Genomic DNA, 17,349 nt, shown 5'->3' on the forward strand with positions numbered 1-17,349 from the left:
TATACACTTGTCATTATACTTTCATGCATGGGTTAATGGCAGCAGTACTACTTTTTTTAAGATCTGCTAAAGACTAGCAAATGCTCGGCTAATTTTGGATAAAGCAGGTTGGTTTAAAAATAATACATTTTAAAAAATTATAAAGATACTAAGTAAACAGAGATGAGCAGAGCTAATCTTGTCTATTTATTATATTGACATTACAGCACCAGAGTGAGCTAATCTAATGATATCATTGCAGACAGGCATTTGTAATAGGTTTTGTGCTATTTCACCATTGATAAACACTGAGCTGCTTCTAAATGCTGCCCTCATCAATAATTCCTGCATTGCTCTCTATTTATATATCATTATTCTGTGCAAATACAAAAGAAAGGCTGCTTTTTCACTGTAGATATGGAATTGTTTGACACGTGTGTGAAGTAGGGTTGTGAAGAATTGAATATGTCTTTAATTAGCAATGGCAGCTAATAATAATAATAATAATAATAATACTTGTAGCACATTTTAATACATTGTAGCTATTTGCTTTGCTAATTTGGGTAATTTGCTGACAGAATAAACAGTGGTACCACTTAGACTCAATGGTTTATTGAAAATACATTACGTTTTCTGTATACTGTACTGGAGCACGCATTTATTTAACATGCTGTATAATAATAACAATAATAATAATAATAATAATAATAATAATAATAGATGGCAAGCAGTGATTATATTTAGACCATCAAATGGTCTAATATGGATTATGTACCCCAATGCAAACCCCAAAATGAATTACAGTATAAACTTTTCCTGTTCTTTAATATTTCACATCATGCGCTTTACTCGTTAAAATGACCTCTTATCTGTTTCTGACAGCTGTCAGTCAGTGGCTAACGTTCCTACAGATCATAGCTGTGTTACTACACAATACTCAAGAAGAACGTCTAGATATTCGAATAAGAATAATGCTCTGTAATATAAACTAGGTTCATGTTCTGAAGGTCTGCACAGTAATACTTCTTCTCTATGAAACATTTAGTGGTAACGAACAGCTCTTCATTTGGGACCTTAATGCAGTACGGAGCTTTCTAAGCCTTCTTGATATTTCTAAGAATCAGACCACTGCCGTGCTGTGAACTGTATCCACACAGACACCCTGCAGCATCGGCAATGGTTTTTCTTTGGTTTTGAGCTGGCAGTCTGAAGTGTGAAATATGAGCCTGCAGGCTAATGGGTAGCTGCCACACTCCATTGAAAGATATCTGTCGCCAATTACAATGACTATTAGGAAACAGTCAATCAGTCACCTTGCAAATAGCTGAGCCTTGCGGGCTTCAACTATTGACAGGCAACGGTCAATATCCAATCTGATAGGATTTCAACACAGTGAGAAACTAAACGCTCATCTTAATCATGGCTTTGAAATCTCTTAGGCCTGGGCTCACTGGAGCATGCATTATCTCCTGGTGCATTCTGGGTCCTGTGTGTGTGTGGGGAGGTGGGGTCTAGCGCTGCCTGTAGCCGCCGCGCTGGTGTTCAGCGTGACAGGACTGTGACTGGGGGGGTCTCGAGGATAAAGACCTGGGGAGATCCTGGCTTTGAATCCCAGAAGTATTATACAGCTATGGCTAAATCTTTTCATCACCTAGAATCTTAGGATTGAGACAATTAAAAAACAACAAAAAAAAAACAACAAAAAAAACTAGATGAATATAATTTTAGATGTTTTATTTAACTAGTAAATTATATTGCAAAAGTCTACCAGAAGCCATGATAGTTGTACAATATTTAGAAATGTCACAAGGCAGTATGTAATTGAATATGTTAACGTAACATTATTCAGTAGGTTTCATTTTGCTTTATAAAGCAAAATTACTTAATTTTATAGGGTGATGCAAAACTTTGGCCATAGCTGTACCTTGTATATATATAAATTTGAAAAAAATCCTTTCTTGAAAACCAAAGGACAAGGTGACTTTGGCCCAATTTGTAAAATAAGATTGTATTTTAATTCAGCTCAAATTATTAAGAGAAACTCTCGTATTTACAGTATCTCTGTCCACTCTATTATAAAGGGTCATAGTGGCAATAAATATGATCCTGTTTAATTGTTGAAATTGGGATCAATGTCACCTTGCAGGGCCAAAGTCATCCAATCTCCGGGACTCTCGCTCCCCTAAGCCCAACATCTTATTTGTCACGGATATGATGGCTGAATGAATGAACAAGAGGGATTCTTGGCAGCCCTTTAGTCTAATGATCTAGAAACATTCACTGGTGCATCGATAGCTGTGTTTTAAAGCATGCTGTAAACACTGTTAATAATAATAGCAGAGTTATAGGGACACGTAACGATGAAATAAATTAGAATCCTCATTATTATTTCTGCACAACTCGAACTAACTTTACAACAGTAATGTCATTTAATATGTTATTGTAATAAACCATTACGCCTTGGTAGAAATCGTCAGAACCTTTAATTACACATTTATAGATATTTTATAAATCAATTTTTAAACTAAAGTGTTAATAATAATAATAATAATAATAATAATAATAATAATAATAATAATAATAATAATAATAATAATAATAATAATCATAATCCTCTGCATGGAGATTAACCCCCCAGCCCATTGTGTTCTTTTAGTTATTTTCAAAGCTGGTCACTTTTATACAGCAAAGAAAAATAATCAGTTAGCTAGGATGTCTCGCAGTTGAATTTGATTTCCGATCTCTGAAACTGAGAGCCTGAACCAGCTAGATGCTTCTAATAATGGGCAGTAATAACGTGTTCTCACTTTGAGACTGTATTGTTTGGATTAGCGAGCGGTTCCCTCTTAAACTGCAGTCTCCACTGCAGCGCTGCATCATGTTACCACTTTGACACAAACAGCGATGCACTGGAGCCCTTTAACTGCTGACTCGCACGGTATGCAGTGGCTCTGCAATTCATGACATCTTCTTAGAGCTCACCTTCACAGACATGCGCCTGGCAGACGAAGTAGCAAATTCAAGACATTAAAACGATGCAACAGCAGTGGCATATCTGAGAAAGCAATAAGCACCATAATAAACCACGAGCAGCTTCGTTTCTTAAGGGGGTTTTCTTTTGTAAATGTTCAGGGGTTACTTTTTTTTTTCTTCTCCTGGCTGTCATATATTTATTCAATATTTTTAAAGCTGGATGACATTTTTTTTATTACAAACACACACACATATATATTATTTCTATTTTGTATTTGACAGACAAGCATGCTAAAATGACAGGAAAGTTTCAAATGCAGCACGGTAAATGCATAGTGTAAGGTGCAGTTGCCCAATGAGCTTCCCACGGACACAGACATGGTACAAACCCAAAGGGCAAGCAAGGCTGCTTCAGGCTCCTCCACAGGAAATGAGCTCTGGGAGGGACTCGTTCCCAAGGCAATGGACGCTGTGTGTTTTAATCTCCGCTAATAGTGTTGTAATAACTGGATAGATTACTAAAAACAAGCACATGCTGCCCCATTCGCTCAGGCCACCAACACTCCTGTGCATAAAGGATTGTATGAAACCCCCAAGCCCCTGTTAAAATAACACGATGGGGATTCTTAGTGACCCAATGATATCCAATTAGAGTGCTGGGTTAGCACTTATTTTGATTAGCTGTTACTTGTGTCAACATCTAGGGTCACAAGTTTGCTAAGTTTCGCCAAATGACCAGTAGGCAGTAATTTGTATGGTAAAAATAAGTGTTTTTTATTGATCTGGCATTGCTACAGTTCCTCGGGTTGCAGTGTGTGTTTGTAAAGTAAAATGCTGTGGAACATTGTGTGGTTGAGTTAAAGTGCTGTACAGTGAAGAACAACAGGAGGCCATTCGACCCATCAAGCGCGTCCGGTTCCCAGTAGCTGATTGATCTGAAAACTCTGTCAAGTTGGGTCTTAAAGGATCCAAGTTATTCTGCCTCAAGAACATGACTAGGTGACCCATTCCATACCCTCACCACTCTGTGTAAATAAGTGTCTCCTTCCCTCTGCTCTGAGTCTATCTCCACTTAGTTTACAGCTGTATCTTCTGGTCCTGGATGGACCTGATATAACCCATTTTAACCATCGCACTATGAGGGGGGGTTCAGCTGTTCAGCAAACCTCTAAAATACATGTTGCACTTCATTTCACTGCATGCATAAAAAGCACAGTAATATAACAACATAGTAACTAAACACAGTAATGAAAACACTTGGGGTAGTAACGCTAATTAGGCTGAGAGCTTTCATACAGACATTGCAGTATGGAGGTGAAGCTTTTTTTTGCAGCTGGTTGGATGCCTACAGCAGCCGTGGAAGCAGCGTTTTCAGATCTGTTTCTGGCTGATTAGATCCAGAGAGGAGCTGTTCTCCAGCCTCATGGTAACTGTGTACATGTCCAAGACTTTGTAAATGTGCACATGTTTCTTTGCATGGTAATACAGTGCCATCTGCAGCTGAAACAGTGTGCAGCTTTTAAAGCAGCAGAGACATTCTTTAATGTTACACTTTCATAACTCTTAGAAAGAGCTGCCTCCCTAATGAAATAACCATGTCTTACTGCAAGCAGAAGAGCTTATATAAAAAATATCTTTGAGTTTAATCCAACAGGTCTGTCCAATGTCCATGTAACTGTGACTGCTGTCCACAGTATAGTTAGGAGTTTGGATAAGATATTTGATTGAAGGCTTGAAAAATATGGAAATCTGAAAGTGTCCATCACATTTTATGGTAAGAATAACTTCTATTCTTTAACCTTTTATTCCTAAGTGCCACATTATTTTTCTTTTTTGTGATTTTAAAAAAAAATGTAATTAAAAATAATACTTTTCCGTAGTTATGAATAAGAATCTTAGTCAATCAAAATGCATTCTTGCACTGTTATGACTAAAATATGTTTGATATTCATGGCATTGTTCTAGGCTTCTGTAACAACAGTCTAGAACAGTTCCATTAATTCTTAACTTTATTCAAGTCATATAAGCAAGCAGACTTACTTATAGGCGCTCAGGAGATGAAGCTTTGTGAATAGGGCTCAGTGTTACAAAACTAAAAAAAAAAAGCAACTGAAAAGGCAGATGCAAACAGCCAAGCTGATCATTTCCGGTTTTAAACCTTGCAGTAAATCTGTCCCAGCATGTATCAAAACATGATTACAGTCATCCAAAAAAATACATAGGCCAATATAATTATTACCAAACAGCTTTTTCTCTCTTTTTTTGCATTTTATAACAGTGGAAAGGATGAAAGCGTGGAATCCAATTTTTGTACAGGTTGCAATGAATCTGGTCATGCAAACCTCTTCTGGGGGGGTGGAGAAAGAAAGGATGGCCATCTGGAGGAAATTGGATTTCATATTTCTCTATACAGCTGTTTTTAAAAACAATAAGCAGCACAACAATGTTCCCTGAGCCTCCTACAGAGCAGCGTGTGTCTGAAGAACTCTTAGGCTGGCCTCCTACGCTGCTCGGCTCCTCTCATGTACCCTTACACCACTTTATCCAAAAAGTGTATACATGAACGCTGGGAAATGAAGGGAATAACACATGCTAACACTTTACATGAAGTGTCTCCTGATGACTGTGTATTTACATAGTAGTTACTTAGTAAATGCATGGGTACTTACACATAATTACAATGTTATTATGCATAGTTAATATGAGGTTGTCGTGCGTTTGCGTCTAGGGACAGGGTTCGGGTTAGGGTTGTATCGTGCAAAAAGATGACACATTAAATACATTGTAACTATGCGTTATAGCATTGTAGTGAAGTATAAGTACACATGCATTTACTAAGTAACTACAATGTAAATACAGAGTCATTAGAGACACAATGGAAAGTGTTACCTAAGACACAAATTTTATTAATTTATGTACAGCATTTTTTTAAACATTTGTAATATAAAGCAAGAATGCCCAGAGCAATAATGCAATGTATAACGTGCATCCAGCAACACCACCAATGCTTTTAAAACAGATACACAATTTGCAAAGTGCGTCATTGTTCTGCTTTCTGAGCAGTGTTGTGATGTTTTCTATGATTGTGTTGTCTTTGCAAAGCATGTCATTGTTCTGCTTTCTGAGCAGTGTTGTGATGTTTTCTATGATACCCGTTATTGTGTCGTCTTTGTCGCCCGTGAGGAATCCTGTGTTTGCCGCTCTGTTACTTGCTTTACAAATTAAATAAATAAAAATGCCTTGAGATGTCTTTACCCTCGGGGACAACTTACAGTTTACAACCTCCTATTTCACAAAGCAGCATGTTAGAGAAATCAGACTCCGGCAAATTGATACAAAAAGAGCGCAATACGATAAAATACTTGAACAGGCATGATTAGTGCCTGTGAAACCAGTTGCTAATGTTAGCGGACACTCTTAAATTGAACCCCAGTTTAAACTACATGACCTGCTGGTTTAACTAGTAAACTGCCTGAAAATTCACCAAATGACATTAAGACATTAAGTCCTCAGTTATAGAGCTATGGCTGTAAGTTTTGCATCACCCTATAGAATGAACTGATTTTGCTTCATAAAGTTGAATGAAACCTGCTGAATAATGTTATATTAACATATTGAATTACATACCACTTTGTAGTTTTCCATATACTTTAGGAAGAACTGACAAAAACTGTGACATTTTCAAAATCTAACATAAAATATTGTACTAGTATTATGGCTTCGGGTAGACTTGTGCGATATCTCTTTGTAGTTTATTATGTTTTTATATATATATATATATATATATATATATACATATATACATATATATATATATATATATATATATATATATATATATATATATATATATATATATATATATATATATATATATATATATATATATATATATATTATTTTTAATTGTCTCAATCCTAAAATTATAGGTGATGCAAAACTTTTGGCCATAGCTGTAACTATCTTTCCTGTTCTTTTTTCTCGAAACTTCATTTTTAAATGACGAACGTATATTTACTGTCGGTTTCTGTTGTACCATCAGTCTTAATTTCCTGTAATTTCCCTTCATGATTAAAGTTGTGATTATTAGTATGTGCTTGTAAATATTATTTCACTGTTAATAGATCAACTTAATTAAATCTCAAACATGCTAATTGTAATCTAATGAATTGTTCGTTTTTAATTTGGTTTCTGAATTCCTTCTTTCCACTGTATCATTTGTAAATGCCCTAATTTTGTTATTTACTTTTATATTATAACACAGTATGATATAATATCAGCAAACGTTTACAAATAAAATACCATATGTTATGCTTCTATAATCTGAATATTAATGGGCTGCTGGCTCAATCTTTTGAGGTAAGGGACACCCTAATAGAAAAAGCAATGTCTAGAGAAACACACAGACAGTATTTGAACAAACTCGACCTTCAACCAATAAAGCCGCCTGTCTCTCTGAATCTTACACTGTCCTATTAATCATAAAGTCATTGCCAAGTTCTCATCTTTACAACCCTGCTCAACTCTAATCTCTCCCATCTCTTAATAAAAGGTAGCATTGTATGAACTTGACCTGAAGAAAATATAGGATCAACTCTGTTAAATAGCTGTTTATTGCATATACCAACCGTTCATCAACATATATATTTTTTACCACTACCTTTTATTTGCTCTTGCAGTAAACCGCAATGCTGCAGATCCATTTGGCCATGCTTGAATTGCACATAAGCAACCCTTTCCTCTCTGCCAGTGATAGGTCGCACAGCACACTTCCCTGTCAGGGTCACTCTATACCAAGATTCCTCTTAGTGGGCAGGACTTCTTGACCTGGTTTCCCCACTCTGAGACAGGGGTCCTGGACTAGGACTGGGGAGATCCTGAGCAGCGAGACTATCTGGTGGTGTTTAGTGCTTGTTTCTGGAGCAGCTTGACAATGCCCTGCAGGTCAGGTACAGGGATAATGTGGGGGACGTCTCCTTCCATATTCTTCAAACGTGACCTCCCCAAACCCTTCCCTCTTCTTTCTACTTCACCCCCCTCTGTTCTCATATTGCCTGTGCAAAGACTGAAAACGTCCTGTGTGTGCCAAAGAACTGTTGAACTGTATTCAGACAATGACATATCACAGCAGAGTGCGACTAACACAGAGACGCATGACAACCAAACTTCAGTTTTCTAGTGTGAGGTCATGTGAAGATGCACCAGTTTGCAGCGTATTTGAAGAGCAGTTGAAGGGTTGAACTGAAACTTTTTCGATATCCCGTTCTAGTTTTACTTCAAGTGAGTGCCATTGGAAATGGAAATGAAGGAAACACTGTGAACAAAATGTAAAATTATATATATATATATATATATAGCTGTCATTTTATTTAGTCAGCTTGTGTTATGTGTTGCTCATTTATCCATAAAGCCTCCTGAGCTGTCTAGATCAAGAATCACTACCTACAGAAACCTGAATGGTGTTTTAAAGCTGCCTGCCTGACAACTGCTCCCCGGCTGATGAGCGGCATGGTGAAGCAGAATGTGATGATTCTCTCCTGACAGACCATTGCTGTCAGGCTGCTTAATCCCTTGTATTTCCTTCTTGTTTGTTATAAATTGACGTTGGGGGAATCTAGTTGCTTCCAGCTAAAGATAATTGAGAGCTTCTTAAACACGATTGACAGCTGCAATCAGAGCTTTCTTTTCTTTTCTTTTTTTTAATTGAACTGAAAAAGAAATGTAATTAAGTGTTAGTATTTCTGAGAAATCATTATGTACCCTAATAAAAGTGTGCCGCAGTAAAAGCATGGCAAAGTGTAAAAAAAAAAGCATGGGTAAAGCATATTTAAAAAACATGGCAAACCAGGATAAACTGGGGTCAGGACGTTACAATTCTGATTAAAGAGTTTGATTGAGCTCCAAAAGGAAATGATCGAGCGAGACCAGGCTGAAACAGAACAAAGCTTCTCATGTTTGCTGTTTCTAACCAAGGTCCCTCCAGGCAAGAACTGCAAAAAGGAGCAGCTAAGGAAGGGGGGAAAATAAAAAAAGAGGCAAATGAAATTAAGGGGGCACAGAATTCTATGTGTCGCTCTGGAGCAGGTGGGAATGTGATTGAACAACAGTGGAACACAGAAACCGGGAGCGTCACAGCTGACTTCAATAACTAAATGAATGTACCTTCTTAGCAGGGGTGGGCAGGGAACAAGCTCTTGGTTTGAAATAAAAGTTTGAGGATTTGAGACCTGAAACCACTTTTCTCACTGACACAAGCTTAGTGTGTCAGCAGGGTACTCCAGATGTGATTCTTTAAGACGGGTTTGAAATGGCAGGTGAGTTTCCTTTGTGAAACTGCTGCCTCTGATTCTTGAAGAATTAATTTGGCCACCCTGCTGGAGTGAACCACAGCTGGGGTTTCTTAAGAGAATTCTACAGCACTGGGTTTATCTCATCAGGTATACGCTGATCAAATCCAGCCCTTAGTGCTACCGTCCATTTATACACATGTCCCATCTCCTCCCCCAAGTTGATTTCTACTTACCGTACACCATTTGTAAAATACAAAAATTGAGATCTATACTACAAAACGTACATATATTTAGAATACTTTAACCACTAGGTCACCCTCCTTACTAGTCCCCCATTGTCTTCACAGCCACAATGAAAGCACTAAACCTCACTACCTCTCAGTCCTTCGTGTGAATTACTAACCCACCGCATCACTCCAACTTTCACCCTTAAATGTCAGCCCCTAGCTGGATCAGACAGCCACGCTCCCCCGGACACACACACGCATGTGCACGCGCACGCACACGCACGCACGCACACACACACACACACAATCGATTTAATGAATTTGTGTTTCAGGGAAAACAGAAGCATTTAAAGAAACGTTAACATCACTTTGATAAAGATTGCCTGTTTAAAAAAAAAAAAAAAAAAGGCAAAGTGAGCGTAATCCAAAACCGAATTTGACTCTGTAAGATGGAAGTACATGCATTGGATCCTAATATAAAACAGAAACAATACAGTGAACTGGAAGTCCTGCTTTCCACTTCCATTTCCAAGCCACTGTACATTTCAAAAAGATACCAGCAGTGTTTTAATCTGTGGTTGCAATTTCACCAGCCATGTCTACCTGTGCTCAGCGGTGTGTGTGTGTGTGTGTGAGGGAGCTGCAGATGCTCACATTATTGTACAGAGTTTAAATCTCTTCTTGCATCTGAAATGGAATTTTAATGATTTTGTGTGTGTATGTGTGTGTGTGTGTGTATATATAAATATAATGTGTTTGTGTAATGCGTTCCACACGTGTTCCAATCATTATGCGTGTGAGACATTGGCTGTAAAGTGCTGTAAAAGAAATAAAACTACAAGAAGCACTGTGTGCATATTATCCCTTACCTCAACTCAATCACCCACACAAGCAATGGATGGTTGTTTATACACTTCTGTGCACTTTCCTAAGGGTGATGTCAAGTTACTCAGGGCCAAAGGCTTTTAAAAGTTGCCTGCAGCATGATTCTAAATTGGGCAAATCAGCCTTTATCAGCTCTGAAGATTACAAGGAATCTTTTTAATAATCCTGCTCTTTGAGTTCCCCCACGTCACAAGAAGTAAGGTAGCACTTGTAGTTTCATGCAGTTACAGATGAAGTTAGTGTGTAGTAAACTGTACTATGATGTTACCATGTAATTACATCAGAAAATACAATGGTGTTTACAAGACCATTCTCATGTTATTACATGGAACTGTTGGTAATTAACCAGTTATTCTGATGTGATCACGTGGCAATTCGTGCTTTGACCCGTTATTTGTTAAATCGGCATTGCATGCATTCAAATGGGTATATGTACAACATGTGCAAGTGACAAAGGCAGTCATTTTCCCTGTATAACATTGGTCATCTTACTAATTCATTTGAATTGTTCTTGTGTGTAATCTGGAGTTTGCTGGTAGAGCAGGCATGTATCGTAGTTTTGCTGACTTTGATTATTCTCCTTGTGCTTCAGTCCTGTCTGATTGCAACACTGGTGACAGCAAACTTGAAGGAGCAGCGCATAGGCAAACTTCCTCTTTTCATTCTAATAAAAACAAAGAGGTAGGAGAGATCATATTCAGTAACATCTCCAAATAAACACAAATGAAGGAAAGAAAAAATCGGTAACTCAGCCGTCGCTCGAATCCCAAATTATTCCAGGGTTACGGAGTGGGGCAGCCCAGAGCCCCACCATGGAGTAACGTATTCCATTGCCTAAGGCTAGGAATGGAGGGGAGCGCTGTCATTGCATACTGATGTCAGCGTGGAGAAGCTATGATTGAAGCTGCGGAGAGCTGCCCAGGGACTTGGGTGCTTTGTGTACTCTGTCTCGCTGTCTCTCTCTGTCACTCACTCTCTCTCTCTTACAAACTGAAGTAATGCAGGTACTTGTTAATTGGACACTAGCTGCTAGTTCAGGGTAACATCAGAATTCTTCTTTTTCTTTTTGTTTTTCTTTCATATTTTTCTTATACTTTTCAGACCAAACATAATCAATGTGGGTCCCTTTTAGGTGCAAGTACCAACCGAAAGATTAAATACTGTGTTCCTTTTCTTCCCCATTAAACTGCTCATTATCACATATTAGTTTCATGTTTCTCATGTGCCCCCCCCCCCCCTCCAGAATCATTGCATTATTTTTTCTTTAATTAGGGTGATAAATGGGGTCACGCAATGTACATGAGACTATGTTGCTTAAGTGTCAAAACACTGTTGAGTCTCTGTGAATAATCTGTACAGCGCATGAAGTCAATTAAAAGCAGCGTTATATTGCAAATGAAGAAAGTGGGTGACAGTTTGTACTCACATCTGAAATATCATTATATAAACGGTGTCTCTAAAAACCAGTTACAGTTTGTAACCTAGTGGTGTGATAAAAATAATATGGATTACATCAAGAGTGCAGACAATTTGAATCATTTAGCCAAATGACACTGATGTGCTTAGAAAATAAAGGAAGGAATCAGCTGAATGTGAACCCAGAACAACAGTACAGCTAACTGGTGAAGAAGCCCACTGTGCCATCTCACTTCCATGGAAGAGCATGCTTTTCATTGACTTATAAGGTCAAAATACAGAGGGCAAAACTATACAGTAGTTAAGGTGTTATGCAAGAATAGCAAGCTGATTTATGTTATATTTTACCAAAATGTAATGAAATAAAACATGTGGTAGAGACCGGTACAACATTCTATAAAATAATCCAGAATCACCTAGTGAATATAATTAATAAACTGGAAGAGCATAGTTTGGCCAAATGGCCTTCTCTCCTTTCCTATGTTCCTGTTACATTGCAGAGTGAACCCCCCACCCCCTCTAGTTCATATCCTGCTACCAATCATCAAATTGATTGGTAAATTGATACCTCTCGGCCTCACAAGAGTACGGCCCCATCTACCATGTAGGGTGAATGTCATACCCAAGTCTAGGAGTGTGATTACCCCTCTGGAGCACACGGCACTGCGGCACAGCAAACAGGTGGTTAGTCATGCCTGCAGGCCAGTCGAGTTGTACCACCAGTTAGCTTTTGTTTCTTCTCAAAGTCGCACACGCATCAGTCGCCGGCTAATTAGACCCTGGTGGGTGACACTGGCAGCGTAATTAAAGCAAACAAAATCTACCATCTCCGCAACTGTATTTTATGGACCTTGATCACAGCGCAGTTGGTTACTATAAAAGACCTGCCTAATTACTGCAGGTCTGAAGGGTGTTTTTTTTGTATATGTGTGTTTTTTCTTTTCTACGCAATCCCCTCTTTTTAATCAGAAATGAAAGCCGAGCTTGTCTGAGAGCTGGAGGACTCGTTAGAACTTAGTAATTAGTATGTCTTGTTAATAAGCCCTGCTCTGATACTGCTGGGCTGGGAACTCTGTAATGAACACACCTGCGTTCTGAAGGGCTGCCCCTGCCTTGTTACTCCAGCGAATTGACATGCAGAAACCATTGAAGGGTCCCTCACTGGATGCAGGGGTTTGAAATGCAATTTCCATTTCACAGCAGATATTTTGTTTCAATGAAAGTAAAAGGCCCATTGTGAACACAACTGGACAGAATAAACCCTTTTGTCTGGTAGAATTTAGATGATGTTCAATTGTAGAGAATGCGAGTCAGACAGCAACCTGATTATAAGAAAGACAGATGGATATGAATCAAGACCTAGTTAGACAGTAAGAAAACGTTTGGCAGATTTAAATTGAAAACAGAAAGACAAAATAAACAGAGCAATGAAATATAGTGTAAACAGAGGAACATTACCCAGTGCATCAAAGGGAAAGACAGATAAGACGAGGAAGAGAACAGGCTGATAGTCAGATGGACTGAAACTCAACATTGGGTTTTTTCCACTCTTGGTAGATGGATAAGCTTGCACCTGGACCCACAGCGATGGCTGATGGTACTTGCTTGCTGGCTTGGTCACTGACCTACGTCAGCTCCAGTGTCTGGGTGATTAGGCAGCAGGCAGGTACCTGTCAAGCCAGACATCATCTTTCATTAGAAGAATACAATAGAGGACATATGCTCTGGCTTCAAGTAGCTAGGATTAACGGATAGCAGCATTTCTAATTTGAAAGGAATGGGTATGTTCTGTATTAAGAATTTACACTTCAAAAGGAGAGATAGTTACAAGCCCTGCAATTAGTACAGAACAGTCTTCTCAAGTGCTGGATCCATGGATTTGTAGTTTAGCTCCTTGGTGGTGTTCGTTCTTTCATTCTTTTGTTTTTTTCTGTTGATGGTGTTGTTTTTTCACATTGTCCAGCTGGGGGCGGAGGGGGGAGGGTACAGTCAGTATAAGCATCTTAAGCTGCTTGCTGGATATTTGACACATTGCAGTTCCCTTCTATATTAGTCCGAGATCACTTGCTATGCAATAAACACACTGCATTATTTATTCGTTTTTGATAAGCATAACATCACTGCCCATTGTACTGAAGGGTTTTTGGACACTGCATCTGCAAGTATTATAAACAGGCTACTGTGCACGCATACCACAGGGTCGTTTTTAGAAATACAACGCTGCTCCAGTCACGCGGAAAACGTTTCTTTTAGCAGGTTTACTGTCTATCAGGAATATTATAAACATTTCAACAAGGTATAAAGAGAAGGATAAGGCAGTAAATGCCGCCTCTGTCACGAAATGGTTAACCCTTGAGGATAATTATTACACAAAAAACTGAAAAAAAATACAGCCTAGGCTCGGAGTAGCTGAGAACATGTCTAATAAAGTTATAATCAGTCCCCAAGTCTATTTCTGAACACCGACTCCTGCTTAATTCTTGTGCACATCAAAATACAGCAGCCCTTCAAATTGTCATTTTAAGTATTTATTTCCTCGTAACTGGCCGGTGAATTTCCTTTGTAATTCAGCAGCAAGCCGTTCTGTGTATGCCTTATACATATTCATCTGAAGATGCTATAGAACACGCGGTGGTAGCTGTCCTAATTGTGTCCTTGATGAAAGGATATTAATATTGAACACTTTGCAGTCACCACCACAGTGCAGTGGAGGCTCACTGGTTTTCTTGGAAGACACAAAGCGGACGTGTGTCTGTCTCTAATGGTACCTGAGTCTCCCAGGGCAGGGGTAGAGCGAGTGTCACTTCTTGATCAGCCTCATCAAACCAGATCCTGGCCTCTTCTCCCGAGGGAGATGGAGTCCCAATCGCATGCCATTAACGTTCATCAAAATGAAGTGGATGGTTAAATTATTCCATATACTGTTACTCGCCGGGGGCACACTCACCAAGTTTGGGTAATTTATTCAGCACATATACAGCCATACACCCCCACACCAGGGCAGGTGAGAAATTACTGAACTTATCCACATGCATAATTTAAAACCAATGCTTTACTATTGCTAGATATCAACCTGTTAATAAAGACATTGAAGAGATCAACATGCAAATTGCAAAGGGATGGGACAGTACTGTTGGTACTGTTGGTTTTCTGTTGGTACGTCTGTTAGTTCTGGTTTTGTATGCTCCTAATGCTGTTAGCAATTGTGGCTGGTGAAAATGTTCAACACTTAAGACATTGAGAAAGACTTTAGGTTTTACACTTTTTTTTAATACAGTATTTCTAAATGTACCACTTTTGAGTATTCTTACACTAATGGTTGAGTTACAGTAGTTAGTAAGCTATCGCAGGTGCACTGGCTGTCAAACACATGTGTTTTCTAACTGCAAAGCAGGGAGCCCAAGAAATTCTCAGCAGCTGTAATTTTATTCCAGATGTTTGGTTAGTATAAACACACACTAAAATGTATTCAAACGGCATTAATGTCAGCTGCTTTGAAAGGGCCTTCTTTAATATATATGTTCTAAAGGGTGTTGAACTGAACATGCTGTTTTGCAGTAATCTATATTTAAAAGCAAGTCTTCCAAAGTTTTGACCCTGAGTTATAACAATGTTAAGCATGTCCAGTGGGCAGCACTGTGAACATGTGCTAGCAGTGTGTAATGACTTCTCTGTTATACTTTGAACATGTGCTAGCAGTGTGTAATGACTTCTCTGTTATACAGCATACTCATTGTGTGCTTCCATTCTCGCTAAAGTGCTCTTTGTGAAAAACTCACTGCACACTGCTAGCACATGTTACTCAGCTGACCCAGGGAGAAGCATGGCAGGGAGGTGGGACTGTCCTCAACAACGCCCCCTAGCGCTAATTCCGTGCAGTTTCATTGGTGGGAGCCACAGCCACACAGTGCCAGCTTGAGTAACATTGCTGGGATTTGCAGACCCCACAGTGATAGTACTGGGTCCAAGTTATACAGAACTTCCAAAATATATATAAAGTTGGCAAGAAAGCTTAATATCTTGCACCAAGGTCCATACCAGATTGAAGAGCTGGACCAAACTATTCTTTCCAAAATATTCGCACAGACTGGTAAACAGCGCTTCATCATCCTGGCTTGAGCTAAACTTGCCAAGGACTGGAGGCATAAGCAGCAGCCTTATTAAAACATCTCTTTGTTTGCCGCTCCTGAAAGGCTGCACACCTGTGTAAAGAGAGAAGCATGTTTTTGTGCTGTTCTCGCTAGCTAGTTTGACGCCCGCTTCGGGGCTACACATCAGAGATAGACTGCTAAAAACAGGTTGCAGGGGTCCTCGCACGCAGCCTGCCCGTGGTGCTGCCTGAAGGGGTACCATGGAAACAAGCAGTCTGACAGGCTCTAGGGGACCTGCCACAGCTGCAGGCGCTTCCTTTTTGACAGGCAGATGAAGACATCATCACCACCCCCACTAAGCAAAATAAAAACATTACCTAACGGCTATATTAACCGCTTTGTGGCTGAAACTGCATGTTGAATGTTGGGTGTTTTACTTTTCCTGAATCTTTTCAAGGTCCTCCGTGCTGGTTAGCTGGGTTTTGTAGAAGGTTTAGGCCTGTCTGTTATTCAAATGTAATTTTGTATAATCTGCTACTGTGTGCAACACAAGTTTGTGTTGAATATTTAGCACATACATTGAATTGTAACACGTGTTCATGTCTAACCCCTATGAAGACTAATTCAAGCAGGATGTTATCTTAGTGACCATGCAAAGAGTCAGACTTACTAAGCTTTTTATCCAGCTGCTGTTTTATTTGAAAGTCTAGTCTGCAATCTATTTTATCATAATTGTCAGTTGTACAGCATTTTCTAATAATCATACTGTAGACCACAGTAAACTATTATATGCATGTGCACAATACTGAAAGGACACCTGTCCAAACTTGACAGGCACGTGAGATATTTAAAACTTAAAATATTTTGAAACAAATCTTTGTTAAATGTTAAAGCAACGAATCATGGGCAGACAGTGGCAAGCCACGCATTGAGATCAGTCCTGCTTGTAGACCTGTTAATGAGAATACAACTCTGAACCCCTAGTTTCTTAACTGTAACGCAGCGTCTGTTATCCAGTTCATAAAAGTATCACTGAAGACTTGGTAGATGTCATGGCTCTAAGTTTCAGTTTCTTGCAAGTGTGTGTTTTCTGCCTAAACTTTGCTTAGTACTTGTATTAGCTAAAATGCATCACAGCGTACCAGGGAGCGACTGTAACATATGCCTAATATACATGCATCCATCACAGAAAAAAGTTTGGTAGAAACCAGTGGAAAATTAAAAACAAAAGCTTCCTATGAGTTCCTGTTTTTATTGCGATTCCTAATTGAAAGAAACAAGAGATTTGCGTGTCTCTTGTGAGTCGTGTCATTATGCATTTTCTTTCTTCCGAAAAATCATTATTATACGGTAACTTTTGTCTGCACCATCGTTTCATTTATTTTTGATTGAGCTCCATCCCCATACGTCCTGGTGGAGAGTTTTACGCTTGTTAACGAGGAGGGATTAACAGTTTCCTAGGCGCGTTAACACGTGCCTACTTGGTTC

This window comes from Acipenser ruthenus, chromosome 24 (genome assembly GCF_902713425.1).
Source record: "Acipenser ruthenus chromosome 24, fAciRut3.2 maternal haplotype, whole genome shotgun sequence".
NCBI lineage: Eukaryota > Metazoa > Chordata > Actinopteri > Acipenseriformes > Acipenseridae > Acipenser > Acipenser ruthenus.